The sequence below is a fragment of the Rhipicephalus microplus genome, chromosome 2 (genome assembly GCF_043290135.1).
Source record: "Rhipicephalus microplus isolate Deutch F79 chromosome 2, USDA_Rmic, whole genome shotgun sequence".
In the NCBI taxonomy this organism is placed as follows: Eukaryota; Metazoa; Arthropoda; class Arachnida; order Ixodida; family Ixodidae; genus Rhipicephalus; species Rhipicephalus microplus.
Window position 1 is genome coordinate 285,555,894 of NC_134701.1, and position 19,342 is coordinate 285,575,235.

At 42.4% G+C, this 19,342-nt stretch overlaps 1 protein-coding gene and 2 non-coding genes across 6 annotated transcripts in view; all 3 read left to right on the forward strand.

Annotated features, from left to right (window-relative positions):
* LOC142788397 (uncharacterized) overlaps positions 1-19,342 on the forward strand; it is a 192,884-nt gene that overhangs the window by 164,924 nt on the left and 8,618 nt on the right. For 2 of the 4 annotated variants that reach the window (XR_012889343.1, XM_075884951.1), the window contains exon 3: positions 9,145-9,555. The exons of the other annotated variants lie outside the window; for them this stretch is intronic. The gene's annotated coding sequence lies outside the window, so the exon portion shown is untranslated. Of the gene's footprint in view, positions 1-9,144; positions 9,556-19,342 lie in introns of those variants that run through there. 4 annotated transcript variants of the gene reach the window in all.
* Positions 2,224-2,296, forward strand: TRNAT-CGU (transfer RNA threonine (anticodon CGU)). The gene has a single exon. It is a non-coding gene; the product is annotated as a tRNA-Thr (tRNA).
* TRNAT-CGU (transfer RNA threonine (anticodon CGU)) lies at positions 2,680-2,752 on the forward strand. Its single transcript has one exon. It is a non-coding gene; the product is annotated as a tRNA-Thr (tRNA).

Consider the following 19,342-nt stretch of genomic DNA (forward strand, 5'->3'; position numbering starts at 1 on the left):
GGACGGGCGGATGGACGCACGGGAACCATACAGACGCACGCATAGACGGACGGAAGCAAGACCGAATGGATGGACGGATGCTTCGCCCCACTCTCCATCATTCACTCCGTGGATATGCTGCCATTTTGTTTTTCAAAAACAAAGCGCTTGGTTCTGAGACGGGTGTGCACGCCCGCTTCAGAACGCAAGGCAACGGGTAGGTGCCACCACCGTCTCGTTTTAGCAAAGCGTTGGAAAGATTCGCCTTTCCGTGCAAGCGTTACGGTTGCACTACGGTCCTTAAAATTACTTATGTATGCCTTTTCTAGTAAACGGCGCACATGCAGGATAAATACGTGGTGTTATGATGCCCCAGATATGCGCAATAATTGCTTTTTAATCGACAATTGTACAAGTATGAGCGCTGAAACTTGAGCAACATAGGTGGGCGCTGCGGATGGGGTCGGCCGTTTCAAATACCCGATGCTGTTGCGAAACAGGCAAATGTACAGACAGAGAAACAGACAGACAGACAGACAGACAGACAGACAGACAGACAGACAGACAGACAGACAGACAGACAGACAGACAGACAGACAGACAGACAGACAGACAAAATTTTTTGCGTCGAAGGTCCCTAAGAAAGACTATCGTCTTTAAAAAGTATCATTGGAACTGGCAGATAGTTTACTCAACTACTAAAATTTCATGCCACGACTGCCACTATGATAGGGTGCTCTATATATGTGAGGCTGTGTCTCCATATCCTCGGCATCAGCGAAACTTCCCCAACCACGAAGGCGAACTGCTTCGAATGCAACTTCTCCGCAATGTTTCCGGTCAATGCTTTCGAGACCCCACGCAGGGCGACGTGGCTTTCGCACTGTCGCGAAGCGAGGGTAGCGATGGGAAGGACGACAGAGGGGGCGTCGTCGTAACTGTATTCTCTGAAGTGCGTCTCGGCCTTTGAGAACCCAATCAAGGCGTCCACCAGCAGCAACGTAGGGACCAACAACCTTCAGTGCTGCCACGCGTTCACGTCCGTACTACCCTCTATCTTTCTTTACCTCTTGTAACATCCGCCCTTTCGTTCTCACCTGCTTCTACTTTTAGATGCGGAGCATCTTATACTCGCGCCTTGTAGTGCGCCGTCCGCGCCGTCCGCGCCGTCCGCACCGCTTCTCGAACATTCGACAGCTGACGCGCGCGCATGCGCCGTCGCGCCGTCGCCCACTCTTCCACCATCTGTGCATCCCTTCCTCCTCTACACACTGCGCGCGCTTCACTCCTCCACCATCTGTGCACCCTTCCTCCTCTACACACCGCGTTCGACATCTACAATTCTCCTGATTCTCCAGTGGACGCGCATGTGGCGTCGCGCTTCGAGAACATTCAACAGCTGACAGTGCATGCGCCGTCGTGCTGTATATATGCTCAAGGTCGGCGCTCGCTCGCTCAGTTGCCGCTCGTCGGTTGGTTTGTACGGCGCGTCGACGTCCAAGGTCGCGGTGAAATGAATTCCAACGAATCCACAAACACAATGATCGACGTCCCTTCGACCAGCACCGCCCTTTCGCACACGTGTGTACGTGTTCACTCATTTAACACCCCCTCCTACAACCACGTTAACCAATTTAGCCATCGACCCAAGTAAGTCGCAATTTAACACCCCATTTCACAACCACGTTAACCAATTTAGCCATCGACCCAAGTAAGTCGCACTTTAACACCCCGTTAACCAATTATATGGTCCGCATCCTCCTCAGTGTTCCCCCGAGGGAAGCTGCGGGCAATTTTTTTGCTTCCTATTAACTCCAAGGACACATTGACTTCTGCCGCTTCCTCTGTGCACCTCCCTTATCCCCTGTCTGGCTTTTCTTCTCTCGATCTTTCCAGGTTTGGCGTTCACTTCCCTCGTGTGCCACTGCATGATTTTCTTTTGAGAACTGGAGCCCTTCTACTCGCAAACCCCACCCGCTCAACCCACTCACCTGGTATATGTCCTTGTGGTCCTCAATCTGCTATATCATCCATGGATTGTTTGTGGGAGCATGTCCATCGTTCGCAGATAGATACAGTGAGATTTTGAAAAAAAAGTAGCACGCAATTAAGTTTTTGAGTTGAGTTGAATAAACTTTATGGTTGTGCCCTCGGCTAGGCTGCTACAGATCCACCACTCGAGAAACATCTGTCGAAGTGAACCCCAAAAGTGATAACCCCAAAAAAGTGGATGGAGGGAGGGCCGCTGTGATAGCTCAGTGGTTAGAGCATCGAACGCGTAATTCGAAGGTCGTAGGTTCGATTCCTGCTCACAGTTGGTAATTTTTTCACCCACATTTCTTTCTTCTTATCTACATTCCATTGATTTTAATAACTTCCCCTGTACATTCCTTGGCATTACTGTCTGTTATATCTCATTATTACTGTGTTAAAAACACGGAAAAACGAGCCCTTAGGTATACACTTCTTTCCCTTATTTCATTGAACGAGGGTCTCGTACTGGCAGACTTGGTGTGTTTAGGTTGTATAAGAGGGACAATTAATCAGCTGCCCGCTCATATTAAGTTCACGTGCTACGTGACGCCAAACATGCGCATAAGAGTGTTTTCACACTCGTTGTTTGGCTTATAGATGGCGCTGACTGTCGCCCCTACTTCTAAATTCACAGATAAACCCAAAAAAGTGGATGGAGGGAGGGCCGCTGTGATAGCTCAGTGGTTAGAGCATCGAACGCGTAATTCGAAGGTCGTAGGTTCGATTCCTGCTCACAGTTGGTAATTTTTTCACCCACTTTTCTTTCTTCTTATTTACATTCCATTGATTTTAATAACTTCCCCTGTACATTCCTTGGCATTACTGTCTGTTATATCTCATTATTATTGTGTTAAAAACACGGAAAAACGAGCCCTTAGGTATACACTTCTTTCCCTTATATATATATATATATATATATATATATATATATATATATGTATGGGAGTTGAAGATGGTTTGACGAATGACATCAATAATGTTACAATCCCGTCACTACATTGTCCAACCCTTCCAGCCAGAAGACGTATTGCTAACACTCGCGGGCAGGTACGTGCCACAGGTGATTGACACATAGTATCTAACCAAGAAGGGTGAGAGCACACATGAATAATTTTAGTGTGTGAACGTTAAGAAAAAGCTGACATCAGCACCATTGACCTCACGAATGCAAATAATAAATGTGTTTAAGTTGCTTAGTTGAATAATATTATTAAAATAATAACATTATTAAATAATATAATTTATAATATTATAATTTATTATTGTTATACCTTAGAGTACTCTTGAGCTTTGCTTTCACGAACATAGTGTGATGACATAACCAGGCCCCGAGCGCATCGCCTTATGAATTGCTAAGCTGAATTCAATTCTCGGTGCATACCTTAACCATGCACTGAAGAAACAAACTCCCCGAGTATAACCCTGGGAGTTTCAAACTTTCCCTAATAGCATGCTGCAATTAGAGTTGCACTGTGCCCAGTACGCCGTAATTCTTAGTTCCGCTAATAAGGGGAGGGCCCAAAACGCATATGGGGAAGCACAAACCTACGTAGCCGCTCTCTTAGCGATGTTTTTTTCTGGTGCTGTTGATTAGATACGGCTGAGCTTTTTGTAATGGGCGGGCCCTTACAACACTATGCGTAATTCACATGTCGTGACACCTAGCGCTATTCTACGCTTCCGTCACGCGAAATTAAACGCGTTAAGGAAACTTCTTGTACTGTATAAAGTTTATAGTGTGTGTGTCTTTTTTTTCTGGAAGCAGTTTACGGCAATGTCGTTGCTTTGTGGTAGAAAACATGTTTGCTGTCTAGAGGGGCTTGGTTCAATTCGCACTTGAAGAAAAAAAATGTATTAATTATTTCTTTTCTATTTTTCTCAGGTTGTTGGTCATCGAAAATGCAGTTTTTTTTTATTCGGGACTAGTGATGCCGGCACTGAATTTCTACGGACGAGCTCTTTGACAACTTCACGTGAAACAATGTTTCCGTGGTATTGTGTGCAAAAAAAACCCAAAAACTGGTGTTACTACACACATAACAGGGATGTCTCAACAAAACCTTTTCTTAGGAAGGTCATAATGACCACTGAGTTTCCTCCTCGAAAGTTGAGAAACAACTCGTTTATTGAGAAACAACTCGTAGAAATGGCAAAGGTTTGAACGTTTACAATGAAAACGTTCATGTCACTGCATGAACAACGTATCTCTAATAAATGGTACGCGAGAAAACTTGAGAACTGTCAAAGACGGAGCACAAGACATGACAGATTATCGCAACAGAAATTGTAAATGAACTCGTATTTCACATTGGCCAGATGCCTTTGCTGCTCACGTGGTCTCGATTGTGCGACATGTTCAACAACCTCACGATGTGAGAGCCAATTAAAAAAAAGCACTCACGAAATTAATCGACGAACACTTCTGCAATGTCAAAACAATCTAGATACTGAAGCGTTGACTGCGGACGTCACGACAATAGGCACTGTCGGTGCCATTCATCAGCCTAAATGGAATTCAGTACTTGCTAGAAATGCTTATGAAGAGAGCCTGGAACTCAGGGCACACGCATTTTCGCAGGGTACTGTGTGCAGCATCCGGCTCTCCTTTATGGTTCGCATAAAGAAAAAGGTCGTATTTTCGCACGCTATATATTCAAGTGATGGTTTACGCAGTTGCGACTTTTAATATATGACTACGTATGACAGCCGTTCAATGGTAAAAAAGGATGCGGCGCTACACTTCTGCGCTCTTCTCTTGTTCATGGGTGCTTTTATTTTTGTTTTCTGATTTGCAGACGTTACCCGCCCACACAGTACGAATCTCTTTGGGAACAATAAGTATCATTCACATAGTTTGAATTTCATGCCCTTGTTGCTTTTGCTCTAAACTTGGAACATGCATTCCAGTTTCTTTAGAATCGCTACCGTGGAGGAAAACTAAAAGGCGACGTCAGTGCGTTTTTGATCGCGTTTTCTTTGAATTGAGCAGCACCATTTCCTTTCGGATGCACTCGGGAGCATTACTGTGAAGAATTCAATGCCGTACTGTTTGGTAAATTTACTTTGACACGAACAAACATGCTTAAAATGTTCTCAGAGACGACATTCGGCATCTTCCTGGAAAATTACAAAAAATTCTAAAGTGATCAAGCAACAAAGTAAGTTAAAATGAACATCGGGCAGGACAGTAAGATTCTCGCCAGTCTAAATAAAGTTTGTCTTTTACGAATCTTTAAGAAACAATTTGGCAGATCCCACGTACGTGCCTTTGCAATCGACGTTATGCGAAGCATGCGGAGGGATGGCGATCGGGTTGCAAATTTTTTATTGAGCAATATGTCAAGAACTTACGCTAAATACATCTGTAATATTTGCATGCAAAGACTTGTCGCAGAGTTGTAGAAGTTTATTTAAGCAGTTGTGTGCACTTGCGCAATGATGCCAACAGGAACATGAGTATTAGCAATACCAGAAACGATAATCCGATTAGAAGCGCTGCAGTGCTCGCGAGGATGGTAGCCCTGGACAACGCTACACAAATCAACTTCAGCGCATGGCACCAACAACAATATACGTTAGTCCAGCATCATAGGAGGACATAAGGAATGTTTATGAAATTGAAGAGTCAGTACTGCAACCATATAATTGGCGTTTCACAAACATCAGGACCTATTTGAAATGTAGTTCCGGAAGCTGGCTTGGCTCTAAGGTACAATGCTCGATTGCCACACGTAATGCTTTGGTTCTATACCTGCTGGAACCCTCACATTTATTTTTTGCATTCATCGGGTCAATGTTGCCGATGTCAGGTTCTTCTTAACGCTCTCAGTGTTAAAATCGGTGTGAAAAGCGAAACGTGCTGCCAAGACTGGGGCTCGAACAGTGCTCCGTAATGGGCTCTCGTGGTTTTGGTCTCGAAGAAAGACACGCGTTCTCGATGGTCACGTACATCGTTTCACGTTGAGTACTTCATTAGAGTAAAGTGGCATTTTATTACGGAAAGCCGCTAATGTGGTCAGTTCCCTGCCGCCGTCGGTGTATAGTGCAGCTAAGAAAGCACGTTTGTCGAAGAATGAAAAAATAATAGAGGGGAGCTTTTTGAATACCTCGTAGAAATGTGCTCGTAAGCGCGGTGCGATGAAGCTATGGTGCCTGCAGAACGAGGGACAAATACAGAAACACGACAATAGGTGGCGAGGAGGCCGCGACACTGAAAAATAATTATTTTTTTCTCATTTCTGGTGCAGTTCTCGGATACGCGCCTGACTTTCTGATTCTATAAATTCATTTTCACTCGAATCCGTATACCTGTACTTCACTAGATGGTACAAGTCTGAAACTGCGGTTATTTGACATGCTTATGGACGTCTTTTCAACACGTCATCAGATCAATATTTTGGTCCTCTTGTGTAGCTTGGGTTTGGGGACACTGAACAGTACAAATTTTCAAAATGTATACCACGTGTAATATAACATAATCTTCATGTAGGATTGCATGGAGCTGTTTACAGGAAATGGCCAATGTATTTTACTGCCAAGTGTAGATGATGACGCAGGGCTCAGCTCGAGTGTCTTTATTGATGTGTAAATTAAGACCATACAACACCACATCACCATTAGCAAAACTAGGATCCTGATTAACATGCAATCTGCGTTTTAGAAATTTATTGTCGAAATGTGAAATGATAATGTGTATTTTGTGTTGCATATGCTTGATAGGTGAACGCAACATATTTCTGTATACATTTGATCACTGTTTTTCATATCTGTTTCCCACATACCAAACGTTTCCCTTCATCTTGGACTCGAACGCCAGGCCATTCCCAAACATACAAACTGGCTTAGGGTGCTAACATTAATTCCGCGCAACTTCATTGCTTCTCGAAAAAGTTGCGAGTGCCCCACACATCGGGTGAGGCCCCGCTTCTAACAGTGGCGTGCGGCAGCCTAGCAGGTTTCCACTTTACGTTTATGCCTGCGACTCCTGAAATGCCGCGAAGGGTTACATTTTAAATTTTTTGTAGGCAGTTCGACCCTTGTGGGATATCACGTGCAGTGATGTTTGGTCTGAAGGACCTACTGCTACAACAGACACAGACAAGCATTTAATTAAGACAAGGGCGATGGCAAAAGCTAGCAAATATCAACTAAGAAGAGACAACAAAATGCGCGTGATGAAAAGAACAACTACAAAACAATGCTCTAAAAGAACACTACGACATGTGCAAGTGAACACAACACAGAATGTTATTAAAATAACATGATGTAAATCAAGAGAGTCACAAAGGAACAATTACGAAAAGATCATGCCCATGCTTCTGAATTTCAACGTGTGACGTAGCGCACACAGCTACAAATATTTAAAGCTTGCTATAATAAAATAACAGCTGAAAAAAGTCACAATAAAACCTTTTATATGTATCAGGCCAGCTCATGGTGCATGTAGGGAAGTTGATGGGGTGCCGATAAAGGTTTGCCAGCTTAGGCAGACGACGAGGGGGCCCGGTGTTGAAACCGACTCAATTCATGCGTGGGGCACTTCGAACTCGCCGCCTATACGCCAGTAATGCGGTACTGATGGCACCAATGGCGCCAATGGCCGCGCTTATCGCTGGTTCAACGTCAACTACCGAAGCAGTCAAACTCTCTACGGGGCGTTCTCATCTCCCTTGAGGTAATTTTCCCCGAACACATACGTGCCCTTTTCGCTGCAGGTGTAGAGAAGACGTGGTGGCGCCATAGCTGAGTAGTTAGCTGCTGGAAGTATTTTCCCAATTCAAAGGAGCCCTCCCTTCGACGACTGAGGGGCACGCGGTCGAGAATGCTCGACGTTTGTGACAGCGATGCGAACAGCATCGTTTAAGGAACCTACCAGAAAATGGGCAGTCACGGAGAGGCAGCTTTCATCACCAATAGTCATTGAGATGTGCACCCTTAACTCGAACGCTCCGACATGTGGCCTCGGCTCAGTTGGACGGAGGTCAGTGCCGCCAAGCGTTGAAAATGATATGCTTGCTGCAGATAACGATAAATCGAGTGCGCGTTGGGTTCACTAGTAAACTTCTGTTCCCAGTTTTTGTTTTTTTGTTTTTACCGGTGGGTCGAATGCACTCGGTTGGCATCCCGTTGTCGCCATGCTTCACTCGAGGGTGCGCTATCGCGCGCGCCTACGGCGTTCGTTATCGCACACTTATCTTGTCAATGAACCAATGCGTGAGACAGCTTCAGCACCTTTTGAGTTTGAATGAGAAGCTCCTGCTCACGTATTATTATTTTTTATCATTTGGTTTGAGTACATAGAAAACCCGTAGACACAGGAAATAAGGAGAGAACAGACTGACAACTGCCACCAATAGGGGCACAACACTTGCCTGCTCCTTCGGGAAAGAGATACATAGAGGAAAGAAGGGAAGATAGAAGGAGAGAGAAGAGGAAAGTTAAAGAAATATAAAAAAACACACAAAAAAATAAATGGTCACATGAAAAATGTCTCTAAACGTGACGCCAAGTCCGTTTTATTTCATGAAGTTAAGATGGCTCGATAGGCCTGATCATGCCTAGAAGCACATCCTCCTGGAAACAAGCAATCGTCAAGGGTCGTGCATCAAGGTTCAATCATTCCATAGCCCTTTTTGAGTAGTGGTCGCTGAACAATGAATTTAGGACACTTTGAGATGACGTGTTTTAGTGTCTCACAGGAGCCACACGACGAACATATCGGACTGTCTTCACTCTTAGTTCGTATGGCAGGGCTCTGTCACGACGACTCAATCCACGGCCATGAATGCCAGGAAGAAACTATTCGCTTGCGATACGCTGATCGGGATGCTGCTTTAGAAGATGTCGGTGAATCAGCAGACGAGCGTTGTGAAACTGGCATGAAATTTTTTGGCATTCACACTCGTTGTGAGCACAAGTTGAAGCGAGGCAATCGGCCTCTTCATTCCCAGGAATACCAACATGCGAAGGTATCCACTGGCAAATGGGGGATACCCCACGAGTAGTAAGCTTTGTGGAGGATTTATTGATGCTGCATGTAATTAGGCCAATAGAGTCTTTCCTCAACAATCTGCTAAGGGCCGCACGAGAATCTGTAAGTTTGACTACTTTCTATTTTTCTATTTTTTCTAGTATATATTTCAACGCAACATCGATTTCAACTAGTTCCACAGTCGTTGAAGAGGATGGATGTGGTATACGAAACACCCATCGGACGTTAGTAGAAGGGCAAAAGAAAGCTGCAGAGCCACCTTGATCTTCACTGTAAACAGATGCGTCAGAGAAAACTTGAAGATGGCCATCAAAATTTTCAGACAGATGTAAGTGAGCCAATTGAAATAGTGCCGAAACAGGCTTGTCAGACTTTTTCAGTATTCCGGGAATGAAAAGATAAATGGAGAAGATGCATTTGTTGCGCCCTTTTGGAATAATGAAAAAAGTAGGATCTGTCGAACTGCTAAAAAAAGCATATGTGTAAAAAGCAGAGCAAACGCACGTTCACTTTGATTGTAAAAGTTGCACAATAAATAAGTCTGAATTGTTGTGGCTTTGTTCATGTTCTCATTCACTTATTTTCAGACAGAGTGTCTGCGCTGCGTTTTGTACATATAATTTTCTTTGCGCAGCAGCTGCAAATTCAAACTATAAAGACAGGTAAGCTGTCACACACAATGGCTTATTGTGGAGATAAGTATACGACAACGAACGGGCGCACGATAACGTAGCCATTACTGAAACGTAGTTAAAGGTGGCGTACTGAGATGTGCCGAGTGAGTGCATCTGACCCACAAGTCAGGCAGACTGGAAACAGAAATTTACTAGTGAAACTGACGCGCGCTCCGTCTGTCGTACACTGCAGCAAGGATATCATTTTCCACGCTTGGCTGCGCTGACCTCAGTCCAAGCGAGTCAACTCAACGCGTCGGAGTGTTCGAGAGTTGAACGTGCTGACGGCTGTATACGATTGGCAGCAGCAAGAAACAACAACAAAGATGCCTGCGCAACTCGTCTCCTTCGGATGGCGGTATTTCTACGCAAGTCACGATCTCGCGTGCTGTCAGAGGCCTTACAGCGGACTCGAAACAAGAAAAAACAAAGTTTTCGTGGGATGTGCTGTGCTTTCTTGTACTTCAATTTATTTGAAATAAGCGGGTAAATAACCCGCCAAATCGTGGTGCGACGTCCTGACGCTGAGTTAATCGCAGAGGAAGAGTGTGCTCCGACATTATGTTGTACAGTACGCTGTCCGGACTCGTAGCTCTCATAAGTCAAAGCTCGTAGATTAGGACGCGCACGCTGTCAGGCAATAAGTGAGGCCGCATATTTGTAGTGCAAGCCCGTGTTTCCGGCTTTTATTTTTCTTTGTTCCAGACAACACAGCTCTTGTGACAATGGCTTTTGTATTACACTATGTTGTTGTGATGATTAGCTAAGTACGATTTCACCTAAATACAGTTCAAGGCGGTTGCATTGTATTGGAACGCGACGTTGTCAGGTTCTCAATAACTGAATAATCAGTAGAACATAACTACGGCTTGGAGGATGGCACACTATACAGAAAATGTGGTAGAAGTATTAAAACATTAGGGGACCCTAAAGTTTCGCCTTTAGAAGTTGAACGCGCTAGCGATATTGTGTTCCTAGCGCGTACTTCAAACACTTAGCGCTTGAAACCTTTTTGAATTGGCTATGCACCCACTACTTGGCATAAAGGAAATAGGCGCAGTAGCATGTGTGCCTTTTGTAGTGGGGTACCGGCTTTCAACCAAGTAGTGATTATAATGATCACATATTCTGACGCGTGTTGGCAATTGACGCTGGTACCACGCATTATTACTACAATATTTTATGTTGCATTGTGAAGCATGGATGCATGACGCATGTGTTTGTGAAGCATCAAAGCTACTTTCACCGCATTTACAAGCAGAGGAAGTCCTTTTCACTGTTATCACAAACACAGGCATGGACGTATGGTAGAACATCGCCTAGCCACGCAAGAAAAAAAAACTGGGTTCAATTCCTACTTGGCTCCAGACAACCCTGGTTTGGTCCACACTCTTCTCCAAGACTTATTTATTTTACTTGCTTCGTTATTGACTTTTCGGTCACAACAAACGATGCTGACGCCGATACCAATGCAGACGCCGGAATTTTCGGGAAACGATCTCTTTAACGCTGTCACGTTAAAACAATGCAACATAAAAATATGAAGGAAACAAGACAGCTGTATCATAGGACTGAGTGAGCTGTACATCATGGTTGACTATGTTTGTGAAGAGTGATGAGTGCAACTGCAGATCGCAACCAGCTGTTCTTAGCGAGGGCCGCTTTGAAGCATCACCAGGGACGAGCCACAATTTTGGGAACAACCGACATACGCACTTTTGGCTGACCTCCAACGTGAAGCCGTAAAAGCGATTAATAAAAAGCGAAGCTGCTTTTAAAGTTCGAAGTATCCGCCACACATATTTCTATTTTTATGTTATTTATACACACTGCAGCCCATCATGGGCTATGGCTGGAATGGCGATAACATCACATGTCAAGCCCAGACAGAAAACTCGGCCATTGGCAAAGCGGGAAAAAGTATGCGCTTTTTGCATAGTTCTCAAAAAAACATATTTTAAATGTTTGTAAAAAAGTATGAATAATATTAATATAATAATAATAATAATAATAATAATAATAATAATAATAATAATAATAATAATAATAATAATAATTATTATTATTATTATTATTATTATTATTATTATTATTATTATTATTATTATTATTATTATTATTATTATATTATTATTATTATTATTATTATTATTATTATTATTATTATTATTAGTATTATTATTATTATTATTATTATTATTATTATTATCAGCAGCGTGGAAGTAAAAAAAAGCACATAAGCATATGTTTTTCATGACGGCGAAAATTTTGCGTATAAGTCGCTCTCGTTTTTAAAACAATCATGAAACTGCAGGAAAGTTGTTAGCAGAGAAGCTTCGATAGGATGATATAGTATCAAGATTTCAAACATCAGCATACAACTGGGTGCTCGAATCTAGTGAGCTTGAAGTATCTTAAAGTGCTCGAAAATCAGTAAATAACAGTAAATCGTACAACATGCAAACAAGTCAAAATAGCATCGCGTTAGTTCCCTAGGAAAAATAGCAAGTACATAATAATCATTTCTATAATTAAGATGGTGAGATTGGTCATTAACTTAATACCAAAATTTTGGTAACTTCATTGATATAATGAGCAGTCTGTCTTTTCGTATCTTGTAATCTTCTATCCTCTTATTCTTGTGCCATCAGAAACAGTCGTATACACCTCAAACGTCTACATTTTATCGCTCAATTACTCCTAAAAAGTTGAGTCGAATTACTTTTCATGCAATATAATAATTTTGGATCTAATATTTTACGTTCATCTATCAGTTATTCTTCATGCAAAAAAAAGACTAAAACAGTAGTAATAAATTATTTACTTATGTATGGGAAACTTTTCGCATCGAAATAATTAAGGAAATATATAAATGATAGCCCTTCACAGATTGCACCCTTGTATTTTTCTTTTTTTTCTATGAAGAATAATTACCATATATCGTTTAACAGTGCCCATGTTTAATACAGCGTATTTGTTGAGGAATGCAATAAAATGACTTGCAGGCATTGCAGACTGCAATAGAGAAACCAAATAACCAACGAATTTATCGCATGGGGCAATTTTTGGCATTGATCGACGAGCCTGAATAAACCGCTTTAATTGACCGCATCATATTCGTGCCTACAAACTATTCACTTTCGTCATGCTGCGAACAATCCACTAATAACACGCTGTTGAATAACGACTTTGGACAATGGCCAGTTTTTCGTGGCCGATTTCATTTAAGTGGGTCATTTACGGTAGGTCGTTTTTCACACGACGTGATCAATTTAGCACAGGAGGCACTTGCTTCTACGGCCGTAACTTAAGTTGGTGCACACTTAGAGGTCACGGCTGTCTTGCAAGTCACTCTGTCTGAATATAATACGCAATTGCCAGGTTTCGGAGGTATTCATTGATGACAATGTCATTCTGTGATTGCTTCTTTAAAAATTACATGCTGTCCAGGATGGGGTGACTCAACTCTTATTCTCCGCTATGCATGACGGCGCATAATACATGATGCACGAGTGCCTACGACACAGAAGCCCCTGAACCAATTCGACTTGAACGCCTCACAAGTAACTTTTTTATGACCCCATGGTTTGGTTTACTGAAGGACTGCTCGATATCTCAAGTGAATAAATTTTTAGATAGTTCTACTACATAAAAACCGATGTTTATAACATAATATGTAGCGTTATACAACACGAGTTGTCATTGCTACACTAGCAAAAATATAGCTTTTAACTCTACAGAATGGTTGCACACATTTATAAAATTTGCAGCCGGAAGCTGATCTGTATTGCGATAAGCGCAATCACATATACGCATGTACAAGCTGTATTTTTACTGCGTCATGGACAAAAAAAAAGAATGAAGGAAACGGAAAAAGCGGTAGCAGGGAGATCAGTCATAAAAACTTCCGGTTGGCCAGCGTGCACTGTAACAGTAAGGAAACAGAATGTAAACACGGGGGAGAGAGAGGAGAGACTGTACGAATAAAAAAATGAAAATAAAAAAAGAGAATTCACTGCAGCGTACATGGAACAGCACCACAAGCCACAAGACTTTACACAAGCCCATCGGCCTCAAGAACCACAAGTATGCCTTCACAGCCTTCCGCGAACATATTGAATGAAGCTTGATGGATTTATATGTGGGGTTTGACGTCCCAAAACGACCATATGATTATGAGAGACGCCGTAGTTGAAGGCTCCGGAAATTTCGACCACCTGGTGTTCTTTAACGTGCGCCCAAATCTGAGCACACGGGCCTACAACATTTCCGCCTCCATTGGAATTGTTGAATGAAGTTTGGCAGCTATTTGGCATAGAAGTCAAGGGGGTGTGTTTCAGTAGGTGTCCACAACCAGAAGTAATGAAAGACCTTTATTGTTGGACAAGGATTACATCGGCAACCTCCGGTATTTCAAAATATTCTTTACCTTGAAAAGGGTCCTGCAAAACTTTTCCAAGTAACCGTCAAATAGCATAATTAGGTAAGCTGCTTTCATCATGAATCGATTATCGCTAACAATTTCAGAATATGCCAAGTACGAGTAGAATTACAGAGGTTTGTCTAACACTTCAAGAGCTTTCTAAATTATAATAATAGTTGTGCTTTAACGTCCCAAAACCACCTCATCATAACGAGAAATGTCGTATTGGAAGGCACCGTAAATTAGTATCTCCGGAGGTTCTTTAACGCACTCCGAAGTCCAAGCACACGGGCCTCAAATGTTTTCGCCTCAAAATTTTTGGAAAGTGCCTGCAGTACTCAAAGAAATCCTTCACATTCAAAATCTGAGCGTTAAGTAGCTGCCATGCAAGTTTTACATGCTGCATGGTCTCAATATAAAAGCAGCTTAACAAACCGAAGCTGTTTCCAGTCAAATGCAATACCTTGTTTTATCGAAACAATACTTCAGTACTCTGATCCGAGAGCTTCCAGTAGCAACGAAGCGGACGAATTTCGAGTACCTCTGAAATTCAGCTTGGCTCTCGAAGATATCGGGTCTCCCCGAAGAAGAAAATCCCGCATTCCCTTTTGTTTTTTTTGGGATTACGACGACAGAATAGACACCATTTGTGGCCTAGCAAGGAGCCTCATTCATCTCCCTGTGGCCAACGACAATTCCCGTGCTTCCTCAGCACTTCCTGCTTCTGCGCCCCCTTAGGATGCTCCCACGATGCGCTTATCAAATTTACGTCCTCCGCTTCGAAACGTGCAATCGAGCGATCGACATTTTTCCGCGCCATTTAGCCCACGCTCATGAGGGGGTTTTCCCCTCAAGCATTTCTTATTCGAGCGTGAGCGCCTGTTTACGCTTGCGTTCCCATTTTTCTGTTAGCTAGCTAGAACCGTGCGATGCACCGAGCCCGGGAGCTCTATAGTCAGCATGAAATAAATAGAATTAAAGAAAAAGTCAGCAGCTTAGGTGCGCTGTGATTTCGCTGTCGATGCAAACAATGGCCCGTATGCTCTGCATATGAGGAAACAAAGATGAAAACGCGCGCTGGGGGGTATGTGGCCTCTAAACAACTAACGCGAAGGACTACTGTGAGTAGCTAAGAATTCACAACTGACGCAGTGCCCGCTGTTCTTTTGATGCTCTCTGGTCGTACAAAGTACCCGAAGCTCTATAAACCCAGCCCTGCACAGTATTACGAGATCACGTGTAGCCAACCCAGATGCGTCTAGCTTTATGAAAGTGTCAATTCAGCAGCGCTTTCTTTCAGGCTCCCACGTCAAAGCTTTGGCATTTTGCGCGTCTACCTTTGTACACTAAAGCGAAATTGACAAGAAAATATCTGCTTAGTCCCAGGACTTTGGTGTTCTCAGGCTGTAGCAAATAACCAGAAAAAAAAAACCTCTATGGCGTCTTATGTTCATCAAAGTTTCAAAGTTGTGCTCAAGGAAGAAGTCATTATACGAGACGCCCACTGACGCGTATCTTTGCTGCCCTTTCACGTTCCAGGAGGTCAGAATGAAAGCCTCCGGCTTAGTCGTGACAAATTATCAGAAATATAGGGCCACTCACCCGAAGACTGTCCTGTTGGTCTATTTGGTGCTCTTAACATTGAAGCATTCAACCGTGCATCGGGGCTATCTCTCAATTAGTTGTGTTTTATTTTTTTCTTTATATGTTCTATTCTGTTACGAGTGTTTTGCTATGGAGAAGTTGTGGTTCATATGACCTCCGCTACACCATTTGTAAACTTCTGCAGCAAAAAAATAAAGCTGCAACAAGGTTACCAAAGTAAAAATTAATCACTTAAGACGCATAAAAGCTTCCTTATTATCGTTACTAACCCCTAAATGGGATAAAACAGATATGACACATACATTTAGAAATATCTGAGGTATATACATATATATCGACAGTAAAATATTACATGAGGATTAGGCATAGGATGTTGTACATAGCCGGTGGATCTATAGCCTCAATACGTTTCCTTGCTAATAATATTGTATAAATGGGGTAAATTAACTGCTAAAAAAGAATAGGGTTCTTACTTCCAACTATTCGCAAACGTCTTTCCTGGCTCCTTTTGGGCTTGTCTGTATGCTAGATATAGCAAAAAAAAACCGTCAAACCGAAAAACCTATCTATAGCAGGAAATATCAATAAATTGGACGACAACCACTACCAAAATAGGGTACCCAAGCTATTTCATATTCGGGCTTTGAATACTAGCTGCCCTTAAGTAAGTATTAAGGTCGATAAATTATGCTGCGGAAATCAATTTATTATGAAGCAGTCGGCAAGTAGCTGGCCACAGCCGCACTTTCACCCAGTGTTGCGAGGTAGGATTATTATTTTTCTGCAATATGTGTAGTAGTGTGCCAATGGCAGGCTTGCCTGGCACGTTTACTACGTTGACTTCACAAATGACCTCTCATTGTCTCCATTAACGCCAACACTCATCTTACAGCCCAGATGCCACTCTTACTGTAATTAACGTTCGTTGACTTATTTATGCGGAGACAAGCAACTCTATCGACTCAGACTTATTTAGGCAACGAAGTGTATATGTCTCTGCTTCTTTGTTACATTAACATTGCCAGCGATAATAATACTTATGTGAAGTTACTTTTGTTCATTGCACCCAGTGTCAATTTTTCATTGGGGTGAATTAATATGGACGGAATCAGCTGTGGCGAATATCCTCATATCATTGGCCGTCGTGTGTGGCTATGAGTCATAGATTATTGTGGGAAAGGTTTTCATGGCATGCATGATGGAGATCGCACGGCATTCAAGTTGTGACATGCCTGTCGTTTCGTCATACACTTACGCCTGCCTTCCTGTGCAAACTTTTGGATACGCCTTGGAGGCGACTACACGAGAACACCCGGCAATACGTGCAGCTCCATATACAGAGTCTTGCTTCTATATTTGAGAAGTTTTACAAATAAATTCTAGGACTGTCACGATTTCGTCATTTTTGCACTAAATCTCTCTGTCGAGCTACGAGCACTTTGTCGCAACTAAAATCACACTAAAAGAACTAATTAGAAAAAAAAAACATTATTTAACTGCGAACTGCTTACATAAAGAATTCACGCCAATTTTAGGGCGTATTTATTTTCTAGAAGTCATGAATGTTATACGTATTTCTAGATATACAACATTTATTCACAACGTCAATATAGAAAATGATCGTGCCTAGTTCTCCCAAACCTCTGACCCTCTGTCATGAAAGATCAGAACTTTACACGTCACATGGAAGTGAAACAAAAAAATTGTCGCCTAAGCACTCCGTACAGAGGATGAGCCAGCGAAGCTGAAACTTGTAGCCATAGGCAGTGGCACACGTCTTAGACGAATTCACTCGAGGTACTTCACAAGCTGTCATTACTTTTGAAGGTTTCTGTAAGTGACAGCTAGCGTCAGTGTCCGGCTGAGCTGTATAACGTCACATGGTCCTCAGTAATGCACGAAAAGCACGTTGATAAAAAAAACTACCAACGACGACACCATCCTTATTTAAAAGTTAGTGGTTATGCTTTTCTTCCTCGTGAAAACCTAGCGCTCGTGTTGTGATTGCCTGCAGCAGGGCCATTACAGAACGGTCACCTGCTGAGAGAAGGGCTTCATTCAGTTTTTATCGAATGAAGACAGCTGTATATACGGTGCATATGAGTTGCTACACTCGGTTGAGGTTGCACGTGATACGATACACACGGTAGTATTTTCTTGTGAAACAGCACTGCGTATAGCTGAAGTGTTAGGCTCATACATGAAGATTTTAAAAACGCTCAACTTAGAATTCCACGATCAAAAAAAAAAAAACAGACGTGCGCTAGCCCGAACATTTGTCTTGCCTTTTCTGCAGTGTCCTGTTACAGGTTGCGTTCATCTACATTTCGGAACATGTAGCTTTAACAGCAAAGGTCCACGCTAAAGTCTGTATGTTACCTCATAACAAAACACAGGCGGGGAACATCGTTAGACTAACAGCTGTCAGAAGTGAGATGCGGCGTCGTTGTTTATATTCTTGATAAATGAAAAATAAAAAGAACAGCGGTGATTGGTAATAATATAGGCGTATTTTTATGTATATTGTATATATTTTAACACTCATGACGCTTCACTGATGAACAATAGGTACTTTCACCTCTCGAGACACACTTTGTCAGTGACGACATGCTATTCGCACAATTGAAAAAGCACTTAGTAAGAATGGTTGGAGGCCTCCAGGAAAGTTCATGCGACGGCCTTTCATTACAAAAGCAGAATGTCTCGAGTTTAAGCTTCTTCTCTACCAAAGCATAAATTCAGGAAAAAGCACTTGTTTTAGCTAATTCCTACTTTTCTGTTCTTAGTTTCTTCATTCTGTCAATCAGCAGTGCCAATCAGAATTCTGCCAATCAACTTTGACAAACGAGCCACAAATAAGTAAGCAAGCCAACGAAACAAGCGCGCCAGCACAACGAGCCAAGGTTCTTAACTCAATAGTGCCGTCATGTACTCAGACGGCTGCAGCGCCTTCGCTTGAACGTGCCGCAGCTGACAAGTGTTGGCCTGTCTCTTGTTCCCCAGGGCTCGATCGACACAAATGAGCTGTTTTCACAGTTAACAAATAGCGCTCTTTCTCACAGCCTTACACACGGGGAGTCCAAACCAGGCTGATTTCTCCCCCGAGAGAACAAAAGGGCAAAGCAGCCGTGACGTTTGAACAGCACCATACTATTTATTTATCTTATTTTTATTTTCAGCTAGCCGTTTGTGTAGCGTCACATTGCAGTGGCGTTTCTCAACGTTCACTGCGAGTCACAATATAGCATTCGAAGCGCACTCTAAGTAGCGCCACCACCCGCTTCTAGTTGCTGATTTTATTATTATTATTATTATTATTATTATTATTATTATTATTATTATTATTATTATTATTATTATTATTATTCATGCTGCTCCCAATTGCACTCATTACGAGGGTATTATCTGGGTGGAGCTCACGAGTAATAAATAAAAAGTGTACATCGTATTAACAAAAAGATGGACAAAATAATGCATAGGTAAACGTAAGTAATGTAAAATATTACCTTACGAAAAAAATAATGCAGAGAAAGCATTGGAATATATTAGGCATACGTATAAGGTCATAAAACCAAAAGAGCAACAAAAGATCATTCTACAAATGATCACTGGTAACTCAAAATACTACTACTACTA